Genomic DNA, 13,289 nt, shown 5'->3' with positions numbered 1-13,289 from the left:
CTCATAACCACCTCCCTCAACCAACTCTTCTTTCCCCAATTTTACAAGAATTCAACGATCTCTCTCTCTCTCTCTCTCCTGTCATTGCCATCACCACCAACCACCATCCACCCATACTCAAAAACCCCTCTACTCCCCCCCTCTTCTCTCTTTCCCCTCCCTCCCTACATCCAATCTCTCCCCTCTCCCTCTCCCCTCCATCTCTTCCTCTCTCCCCTCCCTACCTGCTACCCCCCTCTCCCTCCTTCCCCAAACATTTTTTCTCCCCTTCCGTCCTACCCTCTCTCCTGTCCCCTCTCCCCTCTCTGCCTTCCCACTCTCTCCCTTTTCTTCTCTATCCTTCCCACCTAACCAGGCTCTCCCCTCCATACTTCCTCCCTCTCTTTCCCTCCTCTCTCCCTTCCCCACCTTCCCTCTTCTCTCTCCCTTCTCTCCATTCGCCTCCCTCCCTCCCCTTGCTCCTTCTCTCTCCCCTTTCCTCCCCCTCTCTCCCCTCGTGTCGACGCTTTTGCAATAAACTCGTCAGGATTTCATTTTCTTGTCAATTGACTTAGCAAGAGGCGACACACGCAGCAGTTATTGGCCTGCTCTGTCAAGGGGAGGGGGAGGGGAGAAGGGAAGGGAGAGGGGAGAAGGGTAGGGTAGGGTATGGCTGTGTGAGGGGGAGAAGAGAAGGGTAGGATAGGGTATGGTTGGGTAAGGGAGGGGAGAGAAAGGGAGGAAAAATGGGCATGAATGGAAAAGGCAAGGGGGAAGAGGAGGGGAATGGGAATGGGAGGGGAGGGGTGGAGAAGGTTAGGGGGAAGAGAGGGGAGACGGGAGGGGAGGGAAAGATGAGGGGGAGGTAGGGGAAGGAAGGAAAAATGGGCATGAATGGAAGAGGCAGGGAGAAAGAGGGGAAGATGGAGGGAGAGGAGGAGGGGATGGGAGGGGAGGGGAGGGAATAGGAGGGGGAGGAAAAGGGGGAAATAGAGGAAAGGGGGGGAAATGGGCATGAATGGAAAGGGAAAGGGGAAGGAGAGGATTATGAACAAAGATGGAGAGGGCAAGCGGTACAACCATGATCAAAAATATATCGACAATCTTCTACCACGTTTCTCTCCTGCACTCCATACACCTCATTCCTCACTGAACGACAGAGAGTAGCCTTCCTTCACACCTTCTTCTGTTTAGTATATCATATGGCTGCTACTTAAAAAAAACAGGTTCAAGTGACACCTTCCATCGCCACAGAAGGCAGAGAAGTGTCGCAAAATCTTCCTCATCAGTACAAGCATGAGTAAAAAGGGAGTGAAGACAACAGGAGGCCAAGCCACCCAAAACACTATTATCTGTTGGGGATAAAACAAATTCTACCAAATATTTGACTGACGTGTATGAGTGGAAGACAGAAAAGATGCTCTCCCCAATTTACCTCACCGTCGGGCAAAATGATATGAACAAAGATCGAACACACACACACACACACACACACACACACACACACACACACACACACACACACCGTAATTGTTAGAAAGACATGGATTATTACAGAAAAAGACTGGAGAGGAAATAATGTGCACTATATTATGGGCTCTAACCTACAAATCTGAAAGAAGTGGAAGAAGAATGGGGTGTAAAGGGATAGGGAGGATGGCAGGGTGGTGAGGGGGAGGCAGGGATGGAAGGATGGGAGGGAGGGATGAGGATGTGGGATGGCAGAGTGGAGCATGGAAGGCAGGAGTGGGAATGAGGAGAGAGGAAAGGGTGGGAGTGGGGATGAGGCAGGGTGGAGAGGGAAAGGCAGGGGTGAGAGGGAAGGGGGACAGGAGTGGGAAAGAGGGAAACCAGACGAAGGGGAGGGGTGGGGGAGAGCGGAAGGGAGGGTGGTGGGGTGGAGAGGAGACAGGGATGGGAGGGAGGGAGACAAGAGTGTGAATGAAAAAGACAAGTAGAAAAAAAAAAAGAAGAAGAAAGGATGTTGGAAAATGATGAAGTGAGACAATGATGATGAAAGAGGGAAAGAAATAGGACAGAATACATCAAGCTACACTGATACACAGACCACACAGACATTACGGTCCCACAGGTCACGGAATCACATCGCGGTTTCAATAATTATATACTGAGGTGAGACTATTTTCTTGGGAGTTATTACAAGAGCTTTATTACAAAACTCAGCCTTACGTATAGTCGACTTATTTACACCTAATCCCTTTCAGTTCAGGTGACGGCCAGGTGTAGTCAGATTGGAGGGTCGATTGAACTATACTCTGGTCATTTCACTTGACCTAAAATTGCCATCTCCGTCTTGAATGCTGGGCAGGTGCAATAAATAAACACCTGGATATGATGCTAGTCACGAAGAAGTTCCATGGAGGGGGTGTAGAGCTGTAGCATTGTCTTTTCCTGCCTCTGAGCTACGTGAAGTGAGCTACGAGAGGACGACAACCTGGGCCAAGTAAAAATGAACAATGTATAGTAACCAAAGAGACACATTTTTTTCCTCTATAAATATGGTTCATCTAATTTCACGCCACCAGGACTTAGGATGTAATTTTTTGAGTGACCCAGTTCCCTCAGGTGAAAAACAAAAACAAAGGAGCAGCAAAAAAAAATAATAGTGCTAGATATTAACGACATAGGCCTAATTTTCTCCATCCTTGTAAATCTCTCTCTCTCTCTCTCTCTCTCTCTCCCTCCCCCTGTATAAGCTGCCTGGGTGGAAATTGCTTCGACAGATTATAATAAAAATTGTCTTTTGGGGGAAAGGGAGGGGAAAGAGAGAGAGAGAGAGAGAGAGAGAGAGAGAGAGAGAGAGAGAGAGAGAATTTTATGAAGCTCCTAAGTGGCCTCTCGTCTTGTAAGAATTAAACACAATCTTCGCCTGGCTCACCCTTACTTGATGGGAGAAATATTTACTGTTTGTCTTGATATGGACAGACGATTTTATGCATACACACACACACACACACACACACACACACACACACACACACACACACATATCCACCCTCGACACACACACCAACACCCCTCCCTTTTCCACTCACATACACATGCACATCCACCCATCCACTCCCTACACACACATGCACGTATATCTATACACACACACACACACACACACACACACACACACACACACACACACACACACACCAAAAATGCAGGGGGAAAGACAATATTGATCGAAAATCCGAGGAATACATTAAAGGATGACAGCCTAAGACCAGCTAGTGGCAGAGAGGGGGAGGGGGAGGGGGAGGGGGAAGGGGAGGGAGAGGAGGGAGGGGAAGGCGGAGGGGGAGGGAGGCGAGGGAAGAGGGGACGGAACGGGAGAGGGAAGAGAAGCGGGAAGGAGTAGAGGGAAGGGAAAGGGGGAATGGAATGAGGAAGGGGAAATGGAAAGGAGAAGGGGAGGGGTAAGGGAAGGAGAGAAGGAGAGGGAACGAAGAAGAGAAGAAGGGGAGAAATGGAAGGAAAAGAAGGAAGGAGAATGGCAGAGGGAAGGGGGAAGAGAAGAGGAAAGGGGAAGAAAAAAGGGGGAGGGAGAGGGGAAGGGAAGGGGGGGAGGGAAAAGGGAAAGAGGCTAATCAGATATTTATTTATTCCGGAATCAATAAATGGTTGAGTGTTGGGGAATGAGAGAGAGAGAGAGAGAGAGAGAGAGAGAGAGAGAGAGAGAGAGAGAGAGAGAGAGAGAGAGAGAGAGATAGTAGTAATAGTAGTAGTAGTAGTAGTAGTGGTGGTGGTGGTGGTGGTGGTGATGGTGGTAATAGTAGTAGTAGTAGTAGTAGTAGCAGTAGTAGCAGCAGCAGCAGTAGTAGTAGTAGTAGTAGTAGTAGTGGTGGTGGTGGTGGTGGTGGTGGTGGTGGTGGTGGTGGTGGTGGTGGTGATGATGGTGGTGGTGGTGGTGGTGGTAATAGTAGTAGTAGTAGTAGTAGTAGTAATAGTAGTAGTAGTAGTAGTATTGGTAGTAACACCTTTCAGCCAATTTCACTACAGCAACTATTTCCCCGATTTATAGGGAAAATTCCCGGCCACCCTCCCTGCCCGTTCTCTTCATTATGGCCCATTCCCTATTTTTTCTCCCTAGCGCTTACACGTTTAGGGGAACCTCACCCTTTTTACCCTAAATAGCTTCCCGTTGAGGTAGGGTGAGGGAGGAAGGGAAAAAGGATGAGAGGGGGATGGGGAAGGAGTGATATTAAAAGAAATGAGAAGGGGAAGAACAAGGGAATGAAGCGAGGAAGAGGAAGGATAGGAAAGGATGGAAGGAGGGAGGGGAAGAAGATGGTGGAAGGAGGGGAAAGGAAGAATGGAAGGAAGAGGAGAAAAATATATGTATAGGGGATGGGAGGAGTAGCAGAAGAAATACTGAGGAAGCTCATGAAGAGAATGGAGAAAAGAAAGAGGGAAAGGAGGGAGGGGAATGACGGAAGGAAGGAGGGAAAGAAAAAGACATCTGGAGAGAAAAAGAGGAGTGATAGAAAGGGGAAGAGGAAGAGGAAGGAGGGGAGAGGATGGATAGATGGAGGGGGAGAAATATATTTGGATGGAAAAAAAGGATACAAATTAATTGATGGGATGGAGGAAGAGAAAGAGAAAGGGGAGAAGTAGGAGAGGAAATGAAGGAAGGGAGGAGGAATAAAAGATAACTGAATGGAAAACAGTAATAAAAAGAACAGAATTGATGGGGGAAGAAAGAGAGAGAGAGAGAGGAGAAAGTGAGAGAGGAAAAAAAAAAGAAGGAAGGGAGGGACTGGAGAGGAAGGGAAGGAGAGTATGTGTATGGAAGGGAATGATAGAGAAGAACTGAGTGAACGGAAGAAGAATTGAAAGTAGAATAAGAATCAGAATAAGAATAACAACAACAATGATAAAAGAACAACAAGGAAAATAATAATGATGATGATGATGACGATGATGATGAAAATGATGAGAGAGAGAGAGAGAGAGAGAGAGAGAGAGAGAGAGAGAGAGAGTCAAACACCCACGAACATACTGCAGACTTTAACACCTTCCACACCTGACAATACCTTCGCCTCAAGATCTAGCTAAGCCCCCGTCCAACTTACTAAGGCCAGCTCAGGTATACTTCACCGCAATACAGGTAACATTTAAGTAAGCTTCTTTCGGACACCCACACCACCTCCCACACTAAACCTCCCTTTCACTGATACTTTTTACTTATTTCACGTTCACACTTTTCACTACCCCATACCACGACGATGACTGGGAGCCTGCGCGTGTTGGCTCTGTGCAACCTGAATGGGGCAGCTGCGGCACCCACCCCGGAGCCAAACCACCTTATATCCCCCAACACCTCGCCGTGGGGAAGGAACCTCGTCTGAACCTAGGGGGGGGGGGCTGGCTATAACAAGGGGGCGCCGGATCCCCCTGACGGAGAGAGAGAGAGAGAGAGAGAGAGAGAGAGAGAGAGAGAGAGAGAGAGCATTTATTTCATCCCGTAGAGCCGTACAACCTGCGAATTAGTTTCTGCTCTCTGTATTATGCAAGGTATGACTCTCTCCATTTCTTTAGGCGGCACCAACTTTTGTGATGAAACGGAAATGAAGAAGTCGAGGAGGCTGCTTTAGGAGATGAGCTGGGAGGTGAGGAGGAGGGGGAGATGAGGAAGGGTGAGAGGGAAAAGGGAGAGAAGAAGGGGGGAAAGAGGGAGGAAAGAAAGGGAGATGAAAGGGGGAAGAGAAAACTGAGGAGATGAGGACAGCTCAGGGGGAAAAGGAGGGGAAGAAAAGGGAAGGAGAGAGGAAAGAGAGGGAAATATATGGGAGGGGAAGAAAAGGGAAGGAGAGAGGAAAGAGAGGGAAATATATGGGAGAAGAGAAAAGAAGAAGAAGAAGAAAGTGAAAGAGAGAGAGAGAGAGAGAGAGAGAGAGAGAGAGAGAGAGAGAGAGAGAGAGAGAGAGAGAGAGAGAGATGGATTGCAAGGTCTGGTGTACCTGTAGAGACTATGATCATGTATCGACCATCTCACCTCCCCCCTCTGCAACCCCCCCCTCTCTCTCTCTCTCTCTCTCTCTCTCCATCCTTCTATCTATTTATCTATCTATCTATCTATCTATCTATCCCTCCAGTCACCCAAACTTACCCTCCCCAGCATTCTCCTCTCTCTTCCCCCTCTACTAACCCTCCTCCCTCCCCCCCTGTCTCTTCTCTCCCCCCCTTTCTCCCCTCCCTCGCTCCCATTTACCCCTTTACTGACCAATTACATGTTCAAAGGGTAATGGTGTAATGGGGAGACAGACAGGCAGGCTCGTCTCACTGTTACGTGGCTGTTAGAGAGATAATGGCCTAGGTATCAGAGTGGGGAGAGAGAGGGAGGGGTGAAGGGAGAAAGAAGGGGTGGGGAGGGGAAGGAGTCAGGGGGGGGATTCTGTAGATGGGATGAAAAGGGAGGGAGGGGAGGGGAAAAAGGTGGGAGAAAAGAGGAGATGGAGATGGAGAGAGAGAGAGAGAGAGAGAGAGAGACGTAGGAACGGAAGGGGAGGGAGTAAGAAGGGAGGAAGGGAACGAAGGGGAGGAAAGGGAGGGAAGGAACGGAAGGAAGAGAGGAAAGGAAGAAGAGGAGAGAGGAAGGAAGTAGGAAGAAGGGTGAAGGAGGGGACGAGGAGAGGAATCAGGAATTAGTGACACAGATAGTGGATGGATGGATGGATGGATAGATGGAAACAATACATACATACATACATACATACATACATAGCTGGATGGATAGATAGACAGACAGAAAGACTAATATATATAATCACAGAAAGATAGATGTGTTTTTATTTAGTTTCTTCCTCTCACTCTTTTTCCCTTCCCTACTCTTCCTCCACCTTCCTTCAATTTTCTCTTCCTTCCTCCATGGACGAAGCAGGATGAGGAGGAGGAGGAGGAGGAGGAGGAGGGAGGAAGCAGGAAAAAGTGAGTGAAAGGGAGATTTTTGATGTGTAAGGAAGAGGAAGTGTGGGAATGTGGTGTGGGTGTGAGTGTAGGACGTGGGTGTGGGAGCAGGTGTGGGTGTGGATATAGGATGTGGGTGTGGATATAGGATGTGGGTGTGGGTGAGGGTGTGGGGTGTGTGGATGTAGGGCGTGGGTGTGGGTGCGGGTGTGGGGTGTGTGTGGGAGGTGAATATGGACGTCGATGTGGGTGCGAGTGTGTAGCTGTGGGTGCGAGTGTGTAGCTGTGGGTGTGGGGGTGTGGGTGCGGGTGTGGGTGTGGGAGGGGGGGGGAGCCACACTAACTGCCAGGACTTGTTGGGTAACTAAATTTCTTAACTTACCGGCGGGGTCTAACTTACTCGCCTCCCAGCCTGCCTGCCTCCCTGCTTGCCTGTCTGCCTGCCTGCCTGGTGCCCTGCTGCCTTCCTCTCTGCCTCTTCCTACCAACCTGCCTACCTACCTATACCTGCCTGCTCGTACATCTGCCTATCTAACAATCTGCCTTCCTACCTGCTTTCCTCCTTGCCTTCTTACCTACCTACCTACTCATCTATCTATCCATCTTACTACCTACGTACCTGCCTACCTATATATTTGTCAATCTACCCATACACTTATTAATATAATGTATAAAAATATATGTATGTGTGTATTAATGTATGTAAGTATTTATGTACTAACCTGCTACCTACTTCACCACTTACATCTATCTAAACCCGGTTAATTACAAGTCTGTTTATCCAGGCCGGTAAGAGAGTCATTAGGGAATCCCAGTTTTCATGTTAAGTTAATTAGAGGCAAGAGATTATGCAAGTAAGTACTCGTTTTACCTCATTAGTACCATGTAATGAGCTGTTGTTGTGTGTGTGTGTGTGTGTGTGTGTGTGTGTGTGTTTTATGGATGCATGTATTGCACTTAGGTTCATTATATAGATCTGTCTCTTAAAACACATCACGACAGCCAAGACATTTATAAAAGGAAATTAATAAATATATAACATCGAGATAGACAGACGGACATTCAGTCATATTGCCATAGATAACATGAATAAATAAATAAATGAATAAAGACATAGATGAAGAAAAATATACCTATGCATATTTACATACATGCATACACCTCTCACATAACTTTCCATCTCTTCTCTCTCTCCCTTTCTGAACATCACCCTGCCTTTTCAATTTTACCCCACCTGCCTCTCTCTCTCTCTCTCTCTCTCTCTCTCTCTCTCTCTCTCTCTCCAATCATCAGCATCCCGCTTTTTACTATGTCGCCTTCAATCTCTTCTCATTCACTTTCATTTTTGTAATATATGGGAAACTGAGGAGGAGGAGGAGGAGGAGGAGGAGGAGGAGAAGGAAGAAGAGAAGAAGAAGGAGAAGGATGATGATAATAATGATGACGATTTAGCCTTCACTAACCTTTTCAGTACAAGAACGCTTAACTATCTTATATAAACTCCTCTGGTACCAACACAACCTACACTCCTTTCATCCCATCTTGGCCCAGATTTTCGTCATTTTGCGCATTATTTCACGTAGCTCGGCGGCAGGAAGACACGATGCTATAGTTCTACATCTTTTCCATTACACTTCTTCGTGACTAGTGCCACATTTTAATGATATCTTTGCTACAGCTCAGCGTCGGTAATGGTAGTAGTAGCAGCCCCAGGCTCATCTGAGACGTGACTCAGTGGACTACAGGCTTAAACTGCCCTTCTGCACTCCACAGTCCTCCATTCAGGGGGAAGTAATGAAGCTGAAGGGCATTTGTATAACCTGGCAGTGGAGTTGCCTGGCAGTATCAACGCCACCACGTGAAGGCGTCCCTCAACCATCTCCTAATCCGCTGGTAGGTAAGAATAATAGTAAGTAACGGTGGGTGGTCTTAATGAAGGGACAGATATCGGTAAACTTTGCTATTGATTCCCGGGATGGCCCATTGTAACTTGCACCCCAAAAATGAAGTTGAACCAAGACCAGGCAGCCACGGGTGTATTCACAGAACATCTTAGGAAATGCAATCCGATGGCGCATATTAGTATTTTATTTACACTGCCTGGGTGCTAGAGGGGAACACTTCACGCGATGGTACATATATAATCGGATGGCGGAGCTGCCCGGTTATAATAATGTCCCGTATCTCCCTCCCTATTCCTCGAAAGGAGGATAGTGGCCTGCAGGAGAGGGCAGCTTTAGTCTGCTGAAGCAACATCATCCTGCAGTCCACCATTCTCCTTTTGGGGGGATAGGGAGTGAGCTGCGGAATATCTGCTCAACAGGGCAGATGACTTCCAGGATCTATCAGTGCCATCACATGAAGGCGTCGCTCTGCAGCACCTCACTCTGGTTTTCTTGTGGAGTCTTCGGCAGCTGTGTGAGTGAAAATAAAACTATACACTAACAATCTTCTGCCCAACGTAGAGCTGAAGAAAGTCTATGAATACGAAGCTCTGGGGAGGAGAAGCAGATATCGGAATTACTTCGAATGCCCAAAGTTCAGACTGTCCCCCGCCTTGTTTCTTTCTGCAGTTTCCCCTGCCACCTTCCCTGTTTTCTTTTAAGTCCGTTTTCTCTTTTTAACTCGCCCGTTCTCTCGTTTTCTATATCTTTTGTTGAGTTATATCTTCTCTCTCCCGTTATTAATATTTTCTTTCGCTCTCTGTCTTTTCTCTTTCGTTTCTGTCTGTCTGCGTCTGTCTGCGTCTGTCTCTGTCTGTCTTCCATCCCTTCCTCCCACTTCTCTCTGTCGTACCTTCCTACCTCCCTCCCCTCAATTTCTGTTTCCTCTGTCCCTCTTTCTTTCTCTCTGTTTCAACTTTACCTCTCCCCTCTCCTCACTTTCTTTTTCTCTCGCTCACATTCTCTCACCAGCCTCTCTCTCCCTCTCTCACTCCGCCTTTTGCCTGTCCATCTCTCTCTCTCTCTCTCTCTCTCTCTCTCTCTCTCTCTCTCTCTCTCATTAACAACTTCTGGTACCAAGCAGCAGGTGTGCTTTCTACATCCTCCCCCTCCCTCCCACCCCCCGCTCTCTCTCTCTCTCTCTCTCTCTCTCTCTCTCATTATCAGAGCCCCCGTAGTGTGCTTTCTACCTGTACACTAATGAGCACAACACATTCACCTGTCACAAACCTACAAAACTACAGTCAGACCCCTAGTATCATCATTAGAGAGAGAGAGAGAGAGAGAGAGAGAGAGAGAGAGAGAGAGAGAGAGAGAGAGAGAGAGAGAGAGAGAAGCAGGAGGTATGGGCGAGGTCCCAGGTTGGATTGAAGGGAAGGGGAGATACAGAGGAAGGTAGAAGGGATGGACAAACCTAGACAGATAAATAAATAGACTGATAGATAGACAGATAGATAGACAGATAGACAGACAGACAAATAGACTGACAGATATAGACAGCTGTAGATATATAGATATAAAAATTGATATACATAAAGACTGACATTTAAACAGATGAATAAACAGACTAATAAAAAAATAAATAAATAAATGAAATAATTATCATCTTTTATCAACGTCCCAAGATTTGGTATATTTAATTTCAGGATATTTTGGCGGGAAATTTGAGTTAAAAAAGTGCTATAGAAACAAGGGTCCTCTTCTCACCCGCTACGGAGCCACAAGTACTGACGTCCTTATGGGTGGAAATGGTTTGCCCCACAATTCACCTGTAAGAGCATCATAAACTGTAATTCCGTAGAGAGAGAGAGAGAGAGAGAGAGAGAGAGAGAGAGAGAGAGAGAGAGAGAGAGAGAGAGAGAGCGAGCTTAGGTTGTACAGGACATTACAAAAACCTCAGCTTGAAGTGAAAGAGGGGAGAGAAAGAGGGGGAGAAAGTGAAGCAAGGGAGAGTGAGGAAAAAATCTGGTGAGGGAACGAAACACAAGAAGAGGGAGAAGGGAGGGAAGGAGGGAGAGAGGAAAGGAGAAAGAGAGGGAGAAAGGACAACAGAGAGAGAAGACGAGGCGAAAATGGAGAAAGCGAACTGTTGATAGTCATGTGGATACAGTGAGAGAGAGAGAGAGAGAGAGAGAGAGAGAGAGAGAGAGAGAGAGAGAGAGAGAGAGAGAGAGAGAGAGAGAGAGAGAGGTTAGGTAAGGAGGTAGGCAGGATATGGTAGGGGAGACTCAGGTGGATGGGAAGGAATTCAATTTGCTCCGTGTGGGGTGTGCCTCCATAGACTGCGGTGTGGGGTGGTGTGGGGGAGAAGGACGAGGAGTGTGGAGGGGTGATGGGGGAGGGGAGAGGTGTGGAGGGGCGTGGGGAGCCGAAAGAGAGGTGCGTGGGACCCATGGGAGGAAGGGGGAGTCCTGTGGGAGTGAGATGAGGGATTTGGATGGGGTAGGGATGGAGGAGAAATAGGTAATGAGTGAACCCACAATTGGACTATAAGTGGACGTGGAAAGAGGGAGGTCCTGTTGGGGAGCTTGTGAGTTTGAAGATCATTCTCATCACCATCATCATCATCATCAACCAGATCTTATTTCTACACCTATATATGTGGTAGGCTGGATACATAAACAGGAAGATTGGAAATCAATGAGGAATGCCAACAACCATCACCTCTTGCATGCCTTAACCCAAACACTTCAAAAATTACACTTATCACCAGCCCATCTATCTGCACAACACATTCCATCACCATCATCATCATCTCCTCCTCCTCCTCCTCCTCCTCATCATCATCATCATCACTCCGCCCTCTTCATCCACCAAATCTACCTTCATATCACCATCACCACACTTCCTCCACTAAATTTTCTAATCCTTCACTTTCTATGTCTAGTGACTCAAGGAATCCCAAAGTCCCCGTCCCAAACTCGGCCCTATCCTGTCCCAAACTCAGCTTTATCCCTTCCCAAACTCAGCCCTATCCCATCCCAAACTCGGCTCTCTCCCATCCCAAACTCAGCTCTATCCCTGTTCCAAACTCGGCCCTATCCCGTCGCCTTCATCCCTTGTGCCTGGTGACTGGCTTGGGTGTGCTGGGAGTAATTACTGATGACTCCAAGGTGACTGGCTTGTTTAGGGTGAGTTCTGGCTGTGTGTGTGTGTGTGCGTGTGTGTATTGGGTAGGCTAAGGGTGTAGGGTGGAATGGTAGTTGGGTGTAGGCTGAGGTGTAGAGAGAACTGTATGGGCTTGGGTGTACTGTGGGGCTTATTGTGCTATCCATCTATCTATCTACCTATCTATCTATTATGTATTACTTATGCTACTGAAAGACAACTTTATTTATACTACTCTAACACCATCATTGCTAGAAACAATCGCTATTAATCCTTTCAGTTCAATGACGTCGTTTATTTTACTCTTGCTATTGTCAGAAGATTATATTCAGCTAATGGAGGCCTCTCAAAATAAAGCAATTATCTAAAACACCAATTATAAAGATTACAGGAACAATACAGACAATATAAATGCAAAAAAACTCTTAAATACTACACAGTACGTCCACAAACCAACTAGGTATATTTTTAGCTACTTTTCCCATTTTTCCCGACGTTTATAATAATAGCCCGAAGCTGCACGCATGTCCAGTGTGTTCCCTAACTGCACAATATACCCTAATGCCGCCTACCGGCAAAAATGAAAATTGCCAATGTTTTGATGCGAAATAAAAACGGCGTCGGGAGCATTCGAATTAGCGCGTTAGTTTTATACCCCTTCCCTCAAAGTTAATCTCGCATTTTTCCCTCCCAAATCCGCCATTTGCATTTTAAAATCATCCGTATATATATACAAAAAATTCTTTCCGCTCTCTATGTTTATGTGATTTTTCCCTGGACGTGTATTTTGATTTTTAAAAATATTTTTTTTTCGTGCTCTACCGAATTCACCAGCAAAGTTTTCTCCCGCCAAGCCTCGATAAATAATAACAGACTAATTAGCTTTAGACTCCTGGCGTGGGAATCATACGGCTTCCTCTCACAGCCATTGCAAAAAGTGATTAAATAAAAGCTTAGCCAATACCGGCTCTTATTATTATTATTATTAAGCGCTAATTATATGAAGCGTTTTTTGTTTTGTGAGTTGAGGTTTCGTGTGGAATAAGCGCCTGTAGATTTCGTATGACGAGATTATATTTATCTAGCTTTGGTGGCAGCGATATAACTATGCAGTTCTAATGCCTGGCTATACAAACGTCCCTCAACTCCCTCCCTATCCACCAAAAGGAGGATGGTGCACTGCAGGAGGTGTACAGATTCAGCCTACAGTCCACTGGGATTATGTTTCAGATGAACCTGGGGCTACAACTACAACGGGCGATTTTATCTAGCTTCGGAGAGTGTTTTCGAGCAGTAGGGGTTAGATGCAGCCTTCATTAACCCCTTCACTGCTCGAGGCCC

This window comes from Coenobita brevimanus, chromosome 68 (genome assembly GCF_032717465.1).
Source record: "Coenobita brevimanus isolate Jiangsu-jjx chromosome 68, ASM3271746v2, whole genome shotgun sequence".
Classification (NCBI taxonomy): Eukaryota; Metazoa; Arthropoda; class Malacostraca; order Decapoda; family Coenobitidae; genus Coenobita; species Coenobita brevimanus.
This window is presented reverse-complemented; position numbering follows the sequence as displayed.